This window comes from Ixodes scapularis, unplaced genomic scaffold, assembly GCF_016920785.2.
Source record: "Ixodes scapularis isolate PalLabHiFi unplaced genomic scaffold, ASM1692078v2 PGA_scaffold8__174_contigs__length_109621045, whole genome shotgun sequence".
NCBI lineage: Eukaryota > Metazoa > Arthropoda > Arachnida > Ixodida > Ixodidae > Ixodes > Ixodes scapularis.
The window spans coordinates 65,428,720-65,446,060 of record NW_024609883.1 but is presented as its reverse complement, the minus strand read 5'-3'; positions in this window follow the sequence as shown (position 1 = coordinate 65,446,060).

The following is a 17,341-nucleotide window of genomic DNA, read 5'->3' as shown; positions in this document are numbered from 1 at the left end:
TTTTGGTAAAAATATGCGCTCGACCTCGTAAAACGGTTAATAAGGAGTGATAACCAGGGTTCCGTAATTTCGATAAACCCTGCAAGGTATAACGCGCGATCCGATTCTATAACCCCCCCCCCCCCCCCAAAAAAAAAAAAGAAAGAAAAAAAAAAAAGAATATATATATATATATATATATATATATATATATATATATATATATATATCGAGCAAGAAAGGTTTTGGTCAAGCCGAACACAAGGAAAAATCAGTGCGCTTCAGTGCAACTCAGAGGGTTGAAGTTTATACTTCTACCTTGCAATGGAAACAAAAAAAGTAGCGTCAAATTGCGAGCAAATCAAAACGCAAAAAAAAAAAAAAAATATCAAATCAATCATTACCAGCAGTTGTTTGCACTCTATCAATGCTTACAAATCGAATACATTTTTTTTAATTTGCTATAAAATGAAGTTGCTTTCGTTCTATAGTTGACAGGGTTTGCGTCGCTGCTAATTCGACTGTTAGATTTACAGTCAATCTTCTTCGTTATTTTCAGCAATCGAACGGGTGTTAATCAATCAATCTGTCGATGTTTAAAATGTAAAGAATCACAATTTTCTAACTACAGCGAATAAATCAAATTAATATGATTTAAATCAAATAAATCTAATTTACTTCATCAAACAATTTTTTTGTACGGTATTAGCACGGTATTTAAGCACTCGGAGCCAAGCGCACATTCCCTGGAGGCTGGGGTTCCCTGGAGGCTGTTACGAATACCTAGAAGATAATCCCTACCGATAAAAAAAACCGTAATGACGCGTGTGGTTCCGATGAATTAATCGGCATCGCCGACGACAGTTCAGTCGGGGTTGTGTTCCGGACATACTTTTGCACTGTGTTAATTACGGCTCATGGAATTACTTTGCGATTGATTACTTTTTTAAATAATTTTGTAACCGTTTGATTACTTTTATTAGGTAGTATAGAGAGTTTTAGGGAAGCGTTTTTGAACGTCCGATACGCGACGATGCGCCCTCAAGTACGAAGCTCTCTTGCTATTGCAGAAGTCTCGCCCATTCGCAGTTGATACCAGAGTGCCTGTCGTACCCTATCGGATGTACAGAAACGCTTCCCTAAAAGTCCCTAGTAATCGCAAGACAAATCTGACAAGAACTTAAATTATACTTGTAAAAACCTTTACCATTCTTTGCCTCGCCTCTCTAATGGCGTCCTTTGTTTATGTAAGTGTCCTGCCAAGGAATCCTTGAACCAAGCCTCCGACGGAAGGATGGTGTTTAACAAAATTTGACGTGTTAAAAACATAATTAGTATAAATATAATTCGCTTATTATAATTCAATAATGGACAGTATACATGCCTTGCAAGTGACGTCGCGCTAGGGAACATCTGGACGGGATCCCGCACCATACTGGTGGTTGACTTCACACCGCGCGGATGCGCTTACCAAGGCGTAGGATGCCGCTATCGGCCCGGACATGCGCTAAAATGCACCACATTTTCAACAAAGGTATCGTGAACTTAGAAAAACGTGCTGAGCTTACGATGATGACGTTTATCCAGTATGTGCGGAATTTTTCGACATTTGTGCGATTGCCCTACGAGCAAAAAGTTTCGAAATGCCACCGACGAAGTTTTGACGCGAAGGGCTGCCGTGTCGCCAAGACTGCGCGCTTCATTATTTGACGAGTGGCTCTAGAAGTCGCTTGTAGAAAAATTGTTACGATTTTGCGAAATATTGGTAAACAACGCAATGTTACCGTCATAACCTTAACCCCGAGAAAAGGATAAATCAAATAACGGACAAGAAACTCTCATCGTCTCTCAGGGCTTATATTATGATATTATCCTAACCGGCTCCTCTGCATACTTTCGCTCCTTGCAAAGGTTACCGTCTCGCGGACGGCACAAACCGGTGACCCGGCGGCGGCGGCTCGGCGAGCTTGCACATGTGGGCCGCCGCCGACCGATCGCCGTCGGGCCAAGTTCGCGGCGCGACACTCGCCCGGATTCGGGCGGGAGCCCAGAAGGTGCGCTCGAAGGGTGAAAACGGCGTTATGCAACGAAGGTCAAAGGCCGTACACACCACGAAGGAGCAAAAGCCGATGCAAAGGCGTGCGCGAACGTAAACAACGGTAGAAAAGTGCCGTCGTTCGCCGCTATGAAATGCGTCCCGCAAACTCGATAATTCGCGGCCGCATCCCTTTCCTGCCGCTCGCACTTTCTCTAACTTGACGGCTACTCTGTCTCGCGGGGCATGCCGACGAAACGATCGGACTACCATCGGGATACGGGGTAATTGCTACAGCCGAGCACGGCGCAGTTTACCATGGCTCTCGCTGCGAAGGGCCGTCGAGTCAACCACCAGCATGGTAGACACCGGTGTTTGACGTCATCATGTGACGTACGTGCAAGGCATGTATACGAAGGACCCGCATATAAACCGGCAGCAAAATCTGTCGTTCTTGAAAATCAGAAAGTAATCGGGAAAGCATAACGGTTAGTTTTCAAAGTTAGGCCAATTGCATTTTTCTTGGGTAATCGAGTAATCTAAATATATACTTTACACCCAGAGCAATTGTGATTATAATCGATTGTTTGTTGACGTGTACGAGGCTGGTTCCGGATAAACAGGACAGAATGTAGATAAAGATGCTTTTTTTCCCCGTGAAGATTACGCTTTTTCTTAATCAAGAGCAACTCAAATAGGTTTCTTTTGTGTGTGTGTGTGTGTGTGTGTGTGTGTGTGTGTGTGTTTGTGTGTTTTTTCATGATTTTTGTTTTATAGACTGTAAAAATTTAAAAGTTGAAATTTTGAGCAGTGCGGGCTACTTATGGGTTCAGACTATGTACAAGAATATGGTTCACAAGACCGTTCATTATGACGAGACGTGACAGATTCTGTGAATTATAGCGCCTGTTAATAATAAGTCTAATGTTAGCGCGATACAACCTGCTTTGTGCGCTAATGAAGCAGGCATCTGTCTGCTTCATTATAGTTTCTGTCGAACCGGGTATTTCACGCGGATTGGGAGCGGACTGCATAGTTAAAAATCCAATAATCTTTAGGGTTTATCGGTATTTAGCGAAAACTCGATGGCTTTCGCGTAAGTCCCGATAAAATCTTATTTTCGTTCGACGTTGAAAACATACACCGAAAAACACCGAAAACAAGGGGATTGGATAGAGCATGAAATTTAAACAAATACCTTCGAATACAAAAACAATAAATTCAGAAAAAGAGCAAACGTACTTATGACTAAGGCCACAGGGCTTTTGTCATAAGGCTTCTACGATTGCCACACCGTACATCGTGCATACACACAACTGATCCACTGTGAAACCTCGCCTATCCACACCCCCAGAACAATGTATAGCCTAACGGCCGCAAGGCGCATAAGGCTGGGGGTAGTACGTGTCTCCTAGCTTCGTTCCTCTTTTGACTTCCTCTAAGAGCTAACGATTTCCGAGAGAGCGGCCTTCCTCGGAAGGCGCGTGCTCCCTTGCCAAGTACTTGGTCAGCTGGAGCACGTTACCCGGTTCTCCGATCCCCTTCGCGATTAACCCAGATATATCGAATACCGCGCGCTCCGATTAAAGGCCGGTTTAGCAGACCGCAAGTTGAAGGTCATTCGATCCCCCTCGCGACGAAGATTATTACGTCGCGACCGAAGCTCGCTGCAGAGGTGTGCGCGTCCTTCGGAACGTGGGATGAAGCGACCGTACACCGCGCACGCACAGAGGGAGTTCAGGACCAATGACCTGTCCCTTGCGATCGGCTGCGCTCTGTCAAGCTCATGCGTGAGCTCAAGCCCTGCGATGTGCTCAGAACAACTCTCATTGGTCCTCGTTTAGTCAGCTTAACCAATGAGAAGCGTGATCGCAATCATGCCCTATAATGCCTTCGCAGTCTTGGTGACAATACGACGCTGCAGAACCCAGGGATCCTGGGTTCAATCCCCAGCCCTGCCCGTTTCGACCTGGATGAACATCGTACTGGCGTGCGGTCGTGTATCACTACTGCGTGGTGCACGCTAAAGACTCCAGGCTATAGCGAAACGTTTTTCTGCGATTTCAGATAAAGCTTCAGATAACTGGCAACCATGATATGAAGCACCAAGGTGGCTCAAGTGTTGTCACTCTGAAGTGTAGCTTATTTAGTGGCTTTGGTCTATGCGGTCGTATACTGGTTAAACGGTCCTGATGTTTGGATATGCAGAGTCCGTTGGGCGCGTGCAATGAAGATTTTAAATTCATTTGTAGAATGGGAACGTGTGCGTGAAAGTTTAGTTTTAGTTCCTTCCTTTTTTAAACAATTGTTATATATTTTGCACCATGGTTTTTATAGTTTCAAATAACTACCCGAAAAAACTGTCCTGCTATGAGTTTGAGAACGAAAACGAAGTCATGAGTTTGCGCTGTGCTTGTGCCTTTCGTCTACTTGTTCTTGTGTCCTTTTTTTAGCGCTGTTTTTTTCTGTTATTTGGACAAGTCATATGCTTCGTTTCAGATCAAAGGGGTAATGAAACGATGTCGGGTTGGAACGTTCATAACTTTGCAAAGGCATTCTGGTCCTATAGTCTGGCCCAAGTATATTCGCACAGACCTCCACTGATTCAGAAGATTCTTTGTCGAATATTAATTGCGAGGGTAGAAGTCGACTAGTTTGAGCAAAGCCTGATAACGTGATTGCGGGATCGGAGCCACCAGTCTGACGACAGACGAGCGCGGTCCATGAATTGGACACAAAAACTGCGTGAGCAATCAATTTCGACTCGTATATAATCTGTGCCTCGGCGGACGCAAGTTTATTCAGTTATTAACGTTAGCGAGTGATTCTAAGTAGTATTTAGCGAAAATAGAAAAATCGTTTCATGGTTCCCAGACGCAGCCGACGGTATACGAGCTAATGGGACCGATAAAGCAGCTTCAAAAGCGCAAGTCACTGGGCATTTTTTGTTTATGATTGGTTCAGCGATGATAGGGCACGTACAGAAACTTGACGAACACCATGATGGTGCGCTTTTGTCGGTCTCTGATTGGTCGCATTAGCTCGAACGCGCCAATCACAGTGCCGAAATGGGCCAGTTGGCTTACTCCACAAGCTTTTCCGGATACGCGGCCGGGCAATGTGGAGCGCGAGTTCGTCTGCTTCTTTTGAATGGGTTGTGGTGACGTCAGAACGCAGAGTTCTGATTGACTGCGGTTGGAAGTATAGGGGGTAGACCTCAAGGCAGCTAGCGTTGAGGTGTACCCGCCACTACCCTTCTTATCGGAGCCAATCAGAACTCGGCGTTTTGACGCCACCACAATCTCTGCAAAAGAAGCAGACGAACTTGCACTTTTCATAAGGTTTGGTTAGACAGGCAGCGCTATCACATATGCGGAATTTTCGCAACTCCGAGGCGCTCTGCGGCCACAATAATTGGACGCCATCTCGAACTGGACCGTCCGAGTGCCAAGTGGCCTGCCAAATTGTGACGCAAAGCACGCGTGCTCGGTCGTTTGATGACCTGCATGGTCTGCCAAAAGTTGCCGCGTTTGGCCACCAGTCGCGCTGACTAGCGGCCGATCAAGGCGGCGCCTTCCATTCGCTGCATTGACCCCACTATATTGATCCGCTGGGAATTCGACTCGTGGTGATTTTTATTCTCGCGAAGTTCTTATGCATAGGCATTAGTCGCTAAAAAGACTCAGGCCTTCAAATGAGTTACCAGCAGCGTGGATACTTTGTTTTGACCATTTTGTTCTTAATTTTTCATGAGCACCTTTGGGTTATTACTCCGGACAATATAATCCCCAATGGACATGCAAAAAAGACGTTTATGGGATTCAGTGCTGATGCTTCGACTGCGCCTGTGACTAATGGAGGTATAGAGCAGTGCCGGGCTAACTGAGGACGGCATTCGTAGCTTTCTGGTTCGTCCCGGTCGTTCTTGTCTCGTTATGTATACTGCGATTTCAATGGCTAACCAGAAAGAATGAGATGACTGAAGCTTGCAGCCGAACCTTTGTGAAATGAAGTGTCTAATTGAAAGCATTATTGTCTTCTTTCTGACCATGCCGAACTTGGCCCGTAAAAAGATTAGAAAGTGTCATCTTGCGAAAATTTTGATCGGAAGGGGATTTGAAGGGACTAAGGTAACGCCATTTAAACGTGATTTTGAAGAAATCTGGCCGGCAGGTACGCTCAGAACTACGAGACAATTGAGGTTTACATCGTATGTGGAATGCTTGCAAGACAGTCCTCCTTTGATGCCATATCTTAAGTTGTAAAATTAGAAAATGCTCTCTCCTAAACTGCATATATTCAACTTTAGTACGTCTGCGTGAGTGTCTGTAGAGACGACTTGAGTCCATGGAACTTGCTGAAGCCAGAAACACTATAAGGAGAGGGCATGACGTCAGCGGCGTAGCCTCCACAAGCCATGCTCCCTTGACGCCTCACCTCTTTCTCATTTTCCTCCTTACTCTCCTCACTTATCAGCCCAACATGACCACATCACGTGACCGTAGCTAGCCTTCGTCTAGCCTTCGATCTGATAAAACCTACCGGACGGAGCGCGCGCAAGCCTGCAAGAATCCTCCTACAATCAACCATCCATCTCGCATGTGACATGTCACGCGCACCAATCGCCAGAGAGATCTTGCGGTCACGCTGGGCACAATATCGTTTAAACTTTTTATGACTAGGCTTCACCAATATTGCAACGTTCCCCCTCCTAGTACTTCTAACCTTCAGCCTGACTGTTCTTTATCGGTGCATGTTTAATCATTTATTCAATTCGCTGCTGCCTGTAATATAGAAAAAATTTGGCCTATGTGCTTCTATTTCTTTATGGCCGTTGGTTACGACTGCTTAGAGCCGTCAAAATCCGCGCCAGGTAATGGCCATAGCGATAGGTTTTCCAATATCGTGAACACTTTCGACTTGCTAAGTACGTTAATCAAATAGTTGTAGCCGAAATCGCTGCGCAGATTGTCATTGAAATGTGATAGCATTTTACACCGTCTCGGGACCCTATAGACTCGTTAAAGACGAAGTTGGAGCTGAACGTTTACGGAGTGTGCCGCTTCGACTTGGACGACAAAAACGCGGCGTCATTGTCGCAAGAGTCCGATCGGCGCTTCCAACTTTGCGTTCGACGAGCTCTATAGGGCTCCTGTACTGCGTAAAAGTTTCTTAACTAAACTGTTTAGGATGTGCTGTGGAAATTCTAGAAGTATATTTTGTTAACATACCCTAGACGTATATTCTATCACATTTAAAAAAATCAAAACAGTTCACACACTTTTCTGGTCTAACCCTCTATACCTCCCGCAGACGGGCCTCACACGACCAGCCAACGACTTTTGTTGTAGCCTTATATAGCAATTCAAATGATTCTTTATTACTATAAGTATATGAACAAAATAATAAGACCCTCGGCGACTACTTGCCGTTCAGAAGCTAATATATAATATCACATTCGTTGGACGCATTACCGCAACTGCAGTGGGTATATACAACAAATGTGTGCCGCCATCTTCGCTGGTTACAAACTGAAGGACAGAAACGGAAGTGCGCAGGTTTCATTCAGAAATGCTATATCGCATTTAAAAAAAGAATCGCTCGCTGTTCGTGCCGACGGAACGATTCGGAAAGCTTTTCTTGGTCTCTCAGTCAGAAGTTGATGTCGGTGCCTTTGCAGAAAGTCTTTCACCGAAGATTGTTGGCGTCGGAGCACTGTAAGGGGGGTTGGGGTCAAGGAACGATTAGGAACGGAAAACCTGTTTGAATGGACGAGGCGGAGCCCTTCTTTTACGATGGCGAACGAAAGGGTGTATAATGCCATGGAAGCGGTCACGTGTAGTGTACGCCCAGCAATTGAATGGAGATTGTGTTTTTGCTTTGTTTTTCTTTGCTGGTGCGAGTGTCAGCGACTCCGTGCTGTTTGCGCTTCTGCTACGTGGAGGAACTTGACTGCGGATATGCGAGATGTATCGGATGCGGAAGTGCTTTCAACGTCGATAGCATAAATTATTTCAGGGATTCCGTCGAGTGACTCCGGCTCGACGGGGGTAGAAAGATAATACGGTCAATCTTGGAAATTCTTGAAACGTGCGGCCGAAAGGCAAATGAAGGGACATGGGTAGAGGGATACATTATCTAGAACCATCTTGTCGTATTTCTCTCATTTCGTTTACATTCGTCGCTTGAGTTGAGGATTAAAAGATGTTCGAGTACTGCTATTTGCCTTTCTATTCATAAACTAATTTAGTATTGCTGTTATTTCAATACTTTTTTTTTTTTTTTTTTACAATGGTGTTGCGAATTTTGCGATTTTAAAACAAATATCGTATTAGGGGCTGACACGATATTTGTTTTAACCACGGGGTGATACCGCAAAATTTCGTGATCGGGAAATATTCCCGAAACCTACAACTTCGCGGAACTCGCGAAATGTCGAGCCCTCGAAAAAGCAGTATTTACAGTATGCACGGCCCGAGACGAGATAACCCTGGTAATATGTATCTGCCTAATATGAATGCAAAACAACATTTTTTTTCGAATCCTCAGACGTCTCTATCGCATATCGCTCGCCTAAATATTTGAATACCACTTTACATAAAAAGTCACTACGAGACTCGCGAATTTTTTTTAGGGGCTTCGGAAGGTACGAACTCGAAACAATAGGCACAACCGCATTATCATCGTCATCCGCGAGAAATGCATCCGTGTTATCATCATCGTCGTCATTCGCGAGAAGAAAAAAGTAATAAAAAATTGTATGACGAATTGCTGGGCAATTCTGTTGCAAACATGGAATTTTCTAGCATCACGTGACGTCAGTTCACAGGACGTCAACTTCACCGCCAAATTTAGCGGGGAAACTGAATCGATGTTTAGGTCAGGTGACGCTAATTTTCACGCAAAATACAGAGCAATTGAATTACCGTATAGGTCACGTGACATGATCAGGTCACGTGACGTCAAATTCCCCGCTAAATTTAGAGGGGCAACTATAGATTCGTGTGCACGTCACGGGACGTTAATTTTCCCGCTAAATTTAGCGGAGAAATTGATGACACGTCACCTGATGTCACGTGACTTATACACCACTTCAACTTCCCCGCTAAATTAAGCGGAGGAACTGAATTGGTGTGTAGGTCTCTGACGTCCCATGATGCAACACTGTGCGCGTTGCATTGTGGGATACAGTTGAAAACGAGCGTGTTGGTTAATAGAAACAAAACTTGAAAGTATAAAACAGAAAGGACGAGGACGGGAACAGGACATCTGAAAGATGTCCTGTTCCCGTCCTCGTCCTCTCTGTTTTATACTTTCAAGTTTTGTATGCATTGTGGGACATCACAGGCGATGGTTTCACGGATTGCGGCTTCGTTAATGTACGGAAATCGCGAGGGTTCCATGGCTGCTCGGTAACTGGCGCCAGTGCATTCTCTCGTCCAGAAACATATATTGCTCTCGTCGTAACTTCTCGTAAGAGGTGACGAGAGGTTTTAACGAACTCGGTCATAGGCAGTGGCAATGTATGTCACGGAGTTTACCAGCTGTCGCTGTAAAAGTGTAGGGTCAGAAAGCTGGCGCGTCGATTCCAATATGTCTATCGACGCCAAGAGACCGTTGTCAGCGCGCGACGAGGTATATGCGATACACCGGGTTCCAATCGTGGGCCGACGTTCTCGAGCACACGCGCGGCCGAGTGTTTGATCTCGTGATAAGGCATCATATATCAGATCCTTGGCCGGAACTTTGTTGCCTATTGACGCGTTCTGTTTATGTTCGATGTTTCTCCGCAACGATCACAGGTTCGATGCGGGGCTATCGCGGTCTCCCGTTGGTCGTCGATAAGGATTGTTCGCCCGAGTCGGCTATCATAAACAAAATAAACAAATAAATAACACCAAAAGTCAGTTCGAGTGCTTGGGTTCCGAATGGACCTTTTTGATAAATTGCCCAAGTACGATAGAGAATGCTGGGAACGTAGGCACACAAGCCTCACGCGCTCGCCGCATCTGTATAATAGATTCCAAGTAAGTAACCGAAATAAGGCGTTGACAAACTCACCTGCAGAGTGCCTTTTATTTTAGACAGTTTTTTTTTCCTTTTTTAGAAAACTACTGCATATCCTCCGAGATTCCTGGCACGCAAAGTTCTCTTCCAACCGTTGCATTTGCCCCCCCCCCCCCCCCAAAAAAAAAAAAATAATGAAAAAAAAAATTATTTTGCGACACGCAGGGAGCAGCGCTTGCTAACCGGATAGTGAAAAAAAAAAAAAAAGATGCTTTCGACAACACACATTTCTTTCCTAGGAAGCGGTTTTTTTAGATCCAAGGTTTGCTCTTTTTGAACCGGGAAAGGTGTAGAGTAGAATAAATGCACACATGATTGTCTTCAGACAAACTGCGCGTCCAATCAATTTGATCCCAGAAAAATAGAGGCGAGTTAATTACGAGCCTAAATACCGTTTTCTTTGTGAGACTGAGCAGGCGAAACATCGGGCTTCAAACCAGCGTGCAGATCGCGTTAGGCTGGGTTGGAGAGAATAGAGTTTTTTTTTGGGGTCTCGTCATTGGCTTGGGACTTCAGGTGATATACATAGTTTATTTTGTGGTATATTTGTAGCTGTTCGTTTAACTTTCTCTCGTCGTCTTCGTTCTGTCGCTCGTCGCGTTTTTCTCAAGCTATCCTGAGACGCTGTCCCGTCATGTATTTTCGGTCGGCAGGGCTTTGTCCGGTTCGGCCCTTTAGCAGCAGTAAAATTTTCTGCGACGCACTTTCTCGTTTTTTTTTTTTTTTTTTTTTTTTAATTTATTTTTGCTGATGATCAGGGCCGGTTGGATGAAACGAGAGTGCGTGGACAAAAAGAAAGAAAGCAGAAGTGGTGGGCACTCGCCTTTAAATAATGTTGAATGTAGCAATCACGACTGGTCTACACAAAGGACTGCGGATGGAAATTATATTTCAACAGACAAACGTTTTGCCGATCTCCGTTTCATTTCTCGCAACTGGATTGCGCCAATAAAATGTATACAGTCATCAGCACGAGCTGGGGCTAAAATTACTGATCGCCTGCGATGAAACACCGTTCCGACGTTGAGAGGGTCGAATGCTTGCTGTCAGCACGCGTTTAACCGCAGAGCACACACCTATGGCCGCCAGTGAGTATTCATAGATGGCGATAGCTCTGCGTTTGAGGGTCGCCATATTGATTTTTGAAGAGTCGAAATTCTTTCATGGCCAGTTGGATTACCCGCAACTCGCCCTGATGGAGAGGGGAAGGGAATAAGTTTGTCCTCTTTTTTTCTCCTACTCCCATCACAACTTGATGATTTTCCTCAGAAGGGTGCAATATGTAACCCTTCAATAAATAAATACGAACAAAACGTCCGAGGACGACTAAGCACTTATGAGTTGTGAATGCGAAAGCATGAATGTCGTTCTTCAGCTCCCTTTCCGTCTGCAGCGTAGTGGTGTGGACGGCCACGTTTCCCCGGCGGACAGCCGAGCGTGCGCTCTCATGAAGTGGCCGCTCCGTGATGAGCTCGGCCGTGCACCCTCGCTGGAGTTTGCCCGAGCGGGCTCTGCCAGCTCTGCCGCCAGGTCCGCACCGCCGCACCGCTCTTACCGGCGGCCGGGCCGCTGCGTGCGCTGCGCCGCCACGGAGAGGGCTTTTCTGGTGGCTTTTTTTGGGACTACGCCGCACGACAGCCAATGGGAGCCTCGTTCCTTGATGACGCACGCCAGCCATTGGGAGCATAATCCATCAAAGATCGGCTTCACTTCGCTCCATTGGGAAAGAAGATTTCAGGTGCCGTTAGGCCAACTTCTGGCGTAATTTCAGAGCTCATGACGTCGGTTCACTCCATGGGACAGGTAATGCTTTCGCGTTAATAACGCCCTGATGGCGGTGTTGGTGGCCGTGTGTGATAGCGCACCAAAGCTCGTATCCGCAGAGCGAGTGCTTGACAGCATTGCAGAAGCCATGAAATTTCGCGAGTTCATATTCCCCACCCTTGTCCGTTTCAATCCATGGATGAGCGTCGTGCCGGCATGCGTTCGTGTAACGCCACTGCGTGCAGTCGTACTGCGCCGGCTATATTTTTCACCCGGAGACAGCAGACGGCCATAGGGGCTGCCTCGCTTCCAGCTCTATAACTGATCATCTGACCATTGATCATCTGATTCGCTACGCGGAGACTGCTGCCCTGCCCGCCGCAGATTCTGATGAAGTCGCATGCTTTCTCTTGAGCAATATTGTACCGCGGCCGTGATCGAGGAATTGTTTTTCTATCACAAGTCGTCGAGGACATTCTGAGAGAGTGTAATGCTATTCATTTTTGCACCCGACATGTTTTCGATGTATGTCTCCCGGGACTATAAGATAACTGGGATAGAATTCTTCCCTACATTACTTTCGCCTACAAAACCGCTACTCAAGCTCACGAATAACCGCGAAGTATCATGCACGCTCGATACTATCTTACCCTATCGGCCAGATATCACTGAGCACATAACCTTTGATGAAGCATTCAGCCGAGCTGAAGAATGTCGTCAGTTAGCCCGTTGTCGTACAGCTGAACCCTGCAGAACGACGAAAAGAGTCGTTACGACGCCCGTCACCGCTCTGTCACCTACAACTACAGTGATTTAGTGTGGACCTTGATGCCCATCAAGAAGCCCGGACTATCTCCAAAACTACTTCGAAGATACCATAGCCCATACAAAATGCTGACAGCAACATCGCCGGTTAACTACCACGTGGAACCCATTCCTCTCCCCACCGGTCGCCGCCGTCACCATCGAGAGATCGTTCATGTGTCGCGAATGAAACCACGTGTGACGCCCGACCTCACCTCCTCCTCTACAACTACTGCCGCCAGAATGGCAGCCCCCTAACCACGGGGCAATGTAGCGAAGAACACAAGCCTAAAACAACAAAAACAACAACTAAAGCGTACGCTAAAGACACGTAAGACCGCTTACGAGTAGGAATGCGAGAGCAGTCCTATATGCAGCACATTTCTACAAGCAGCGCGCCACATCTTCCTTTTTCACACCGCGCTCCGGCTATGACATCACGCTCCCTCACTGCGCAGGCGCGGTGAACCCCGCCGACTCCACGGCGTCAGTGAAGGTGCATTCACACTGAGCAAAACACGCGCGTTGTGGTCGCCGTCGAAGCCGGCGTCGTAAAATACGAAGCAGTCACACAGGGCCACCCGACGGCGGCGTCGTCTCGGGGAATCTCGCGTGTGTCGAGAGAACACGGAATTTTTTTTATTCGTCTGCTTCGCTCGATCGTTGTTGCCTTGCCTTCGCGATTGCGTATGCGGTGGGAGACGACCGTCTTCACAGAATGAACAACGGCGATGATTACACTCCGGTTAAATGCAGCATTGGCGAAAGGCACGGACTCGAGTGGGCAGCTTCAGAAAGTGCCTTTTGCCGCGTTTTTGTGGAAACAAAGCACGGTGCTACGCCGGCGCGCCCCAGAGCCTTCGCGTCCGTCCCTTTAACACTGCACGCAGCTCGTGCGAGAGTGTTTCCGATGGAGAACTTTTGCATTCTGTAGTGGTGGGTGCACACAAAGACTACACAACACATTGGGAGTGATCGTTCCCGCACAGTCGAAGGTCGAAACCGTCGGAACACACCGCGAACTTCAGTGGCAGCTTCCGCGCAAACCATGAAGACTAGTTTCACGGCGTCGTACACGCATACAAAACACTGCTCACAGTCAGATGTTCCAATCGGCTTGCTTCTTTGCACGCTGAAATGCTTCCAGCCACGTTTGGCGAGTGCACGAATCCCCTGACCCCTCTGCCTTTTCGCCTTCATTGTAGGTCGAAAATAAAAACAGAGAAAACATGTCCTAACCGGAAAAGGGCGACACCTCACGTCCGGACGCTCGCTGATTGGCTCAAGCGCGCGCGTCGAGGGAAAAATTGGGTTCCGAGGCGTCGTCTCCCTGCGTCGTCCTCCTCGGCGCGCGACTTTTTTCAATAAAAAAATAAGCAAAAAATTCACCCCACGACACGCGTCTTTCCGTTGTGTGAATGCGCCTTGACGATGCATCTGCGTTGCTCTGCTTTTCTTTCTGTTCTATTTCTGAGGCACGTCCGCTTTGACCTTCAGCGCCCCGCCGGCTTCCATGACGAAGCATCTGCGTTGCTGTGCTTTTGGCCAATGGGAATTTAACTGCCGTTTCGCTGCTACAGACGGTTACAGACAACGCCGGCTTGGCACCATGGGACCAGTTAATGCTTTCGCATTAAAACAGAACAACGATTGCGAGCGCCTTTTTTTATATAAAAGCCCGTTTAGTTCACACTAGTTCTCTTGCCTCGATATCTTCCTTCACTTCAATATAAACACAACACAATTGGTTACTTCACCCATGACAACAAAATATAAACGCCTCCTCTACATTTGCGCATACACATTCATTGCGGAAAACGTATCACTTTGGAGGCGGTCGGGGTCGCCATATTCGTTGTTCGCTGGCATTCTGCGTTGACCGTGGCACGCATCTACACTCAGGCCACCCTGACACTGCTACGAGAGCTACTATACGTGTTCGTTGGACCAGACGCACGGCCATCTTTCGCCACGTGACCACGCTCCCACCCACAGCCAGGCGCAGAAAGCGTGATCAGGTGAGGAAAGGAAGGCGTTTGATTGGTCCGCGAGAGGATGGAGCGTCCACCCCAAAGTCAGCTTAGGAGTGAACGGGACATAATCGGGTAGTGTGCTCGTTAAATCGCCTCGTCTGGACACCTGCCATCGTTTGTTCTGATTCGTGCGAAGCAGCCACTACCTTCTTCGCGAGAGTAATCCGCCAAGCGACTGCCATTAAAGCGAAAACCGCATTTTTTATTCTGTCACGCGAAGCTTACGCTTTCCTGCTGCGGTCCGCAACCGAGGTCTTCTCATTTTCTTCTTTTTCCTCTCTCTCTCTTCTTGTCTCTTTACGTACCTCTTGTATATCGTTATGTTAATGCTGAAACTGGTTTCCCCAAAGGCTGTTTGTGTAGGTTGTTTTGTAGCGAACTTTGATTAAACGGAAAGCGAATGTCCTTTCAAACCGCGTATGTGATAAGGAAGATCTATGGATAAATATGTGCTTTATAGGAGTAAACGGTTAACCAACAATGGGAAACATGTGTACCTACAAACCGGCCTTTGCCCACACCAGGGATGGACTGCGCGTGTGCAGAAACAAAATTCGTTTAAGATAAAGCATATGCCCATGCGCAGTACCGACAGCAGCGCCACCGCAGTGGTGTGACGTCAGAGGGTTGAATGGGCGTGTGTATACATGCCTTGCAAGTGACGTCACGCTATAGGGAAGGAATGGGCCTTGCATTATACTGGTGGTTGATTTCACACCGCTCGGATGCGCTTACCAATGTTTAGGGTGCAGCTAACTGCCGGGACATGCGCTGACCTGCACCTTTTTTTCAGCAAAGGTACCTATAGTTGTGTTACATGTGAACTTCGAAAAAACGCGTCGAGCTTACGATGATGACGTTTAGCCAGTACGTCCGGAATTTGTCGGCATATTGGTGCGGTCGCAATACGAGCGGAAAGTTTCGAAATGCCGCCAAGAAAGTTTTAACGCAAAAAACTATTGTGTTGCCGAGAAAAAAAAAAAGAATTGCACGGTTTAGAATTTGACGGCCGGCTCTAGGCGTCGCTAAAAAAATTGTTACGATTTTGCGAAATACAAGTAAACAAGGCAAGGTTACCGTAATAATCTAAACCCTGAGAGAAGGTTAAATCAAATAACGGACAACTCTCATTGCCTCTGCCTCAGGGTTTATATTATGATGTTTCCTAACCAGCTGCATACTTTCCCCCCTTGCAAAGGTTGCCGTCTCGCGGACGGCGCAAACCAGGGTGTCGACCCGGAACCGAACCGAACCGAAAACCGGAACCGAACCGTTATTTTTAGCCGAACCGGAACTGAACCGAACCGAAACCTTCGCCGCCATCTTGGAACTGAACCGGAACCGAACCGGAAAAAAATATAACGGTAACCGGTTCAAAACGGTTCAAGGTATTCTTTTTTCGTTTTTGTTAGTATCACAAAACGAACATATGGGAATATGAAATTGGCGGCTGTATTTCTATCTATTGTTCGAATTGTCACATACAGAATTGCAATATATGGTAAACTGTGGGTTTTCGTGGCGCTTTTGTACTGGCACTATGATTAACCATGTGTCACGTTGTCACGTGACGTCATGGTGTCAATACATGCTGTCAAATAATGTCACGTGACCCTGTGACGTCACGTGACTCACTGCGTCAAGTCGATTTAATTTGAGAAAGTCACTAGATGGATTAACCTTGTTGACAGCGTGACGTAACATGATATCACGATTTTGCACCGAGTCACGTGACACCGTGACGTAAACAATTTTCATAGCCCCGAATCGAGTGCTCAAGTTCATGCCAATCAGCATCGCCAAACATTCGGGCAACGGCTTGTGTTCAATTAAAGACGATAATAGCCCAACTCTAACAATATCTGAAGCTCCAGCCCAAGCTTTTGCTTTCTAAACCCTAGCGCATGACTATGATGAACACTGACGGTATATAATTAGCGTCAGATCACGTGGCTGCTTGTTCAAATTGCGAGTTGAGGAAGGGATCGACAGCTATTTGTTTCTTTATTTTCTTTTGCATCTGCTATTTTTTTTTCTTTTCGCAAGCTATCAACGTCAGGGGTTACTTCTTAACAGTATTTATTGAAAGTACAAAAACAAATGTTGCACGACCAATTTTACATTATTGAAGCACCCAAAAATGCTTTCGTTATTGGGGAGGAGGAGCGACCGTGACGCCCCAAGCGGTTAACTTTAGAACTACACGGATGGGGACAATGAATACAATGACTCAGCGCTCGGCCGACATAACCGAACGCGGCGTCAGCGTTCGGCTGGAGTTCGTGTTCTCCGGTGAGGAAGAGGACAAGCACCACGGATTTTGGCCAAGCAATGGCCAATGTCTGGCGATGGTCTTTTGGCCAGTGGCCAGAGAGTGGCCATTCATTGGCCAATGCTTGGCCGATGGCTTATGGCCAGTGACCATTGGTCAATGGCCAGATAAAGGCCAGTCACCGGCCAGTCTCTGGCCACTGTCTGGCCACTGTCTGGCCACTTGGCCAAGGACCACAGCCAGTTACTGGCCGATGACTGGCCAACTCTGTGCTGCTTGGGGGTGCTCTTTTGTTTCCACTCCGGCCTGCGTGAACAATGCAGCATGCATGGTCCCAGCTCAGCACAAAAGCCGAAGTGGGCCCAGCTCGCATTCTCTGAGGATAGA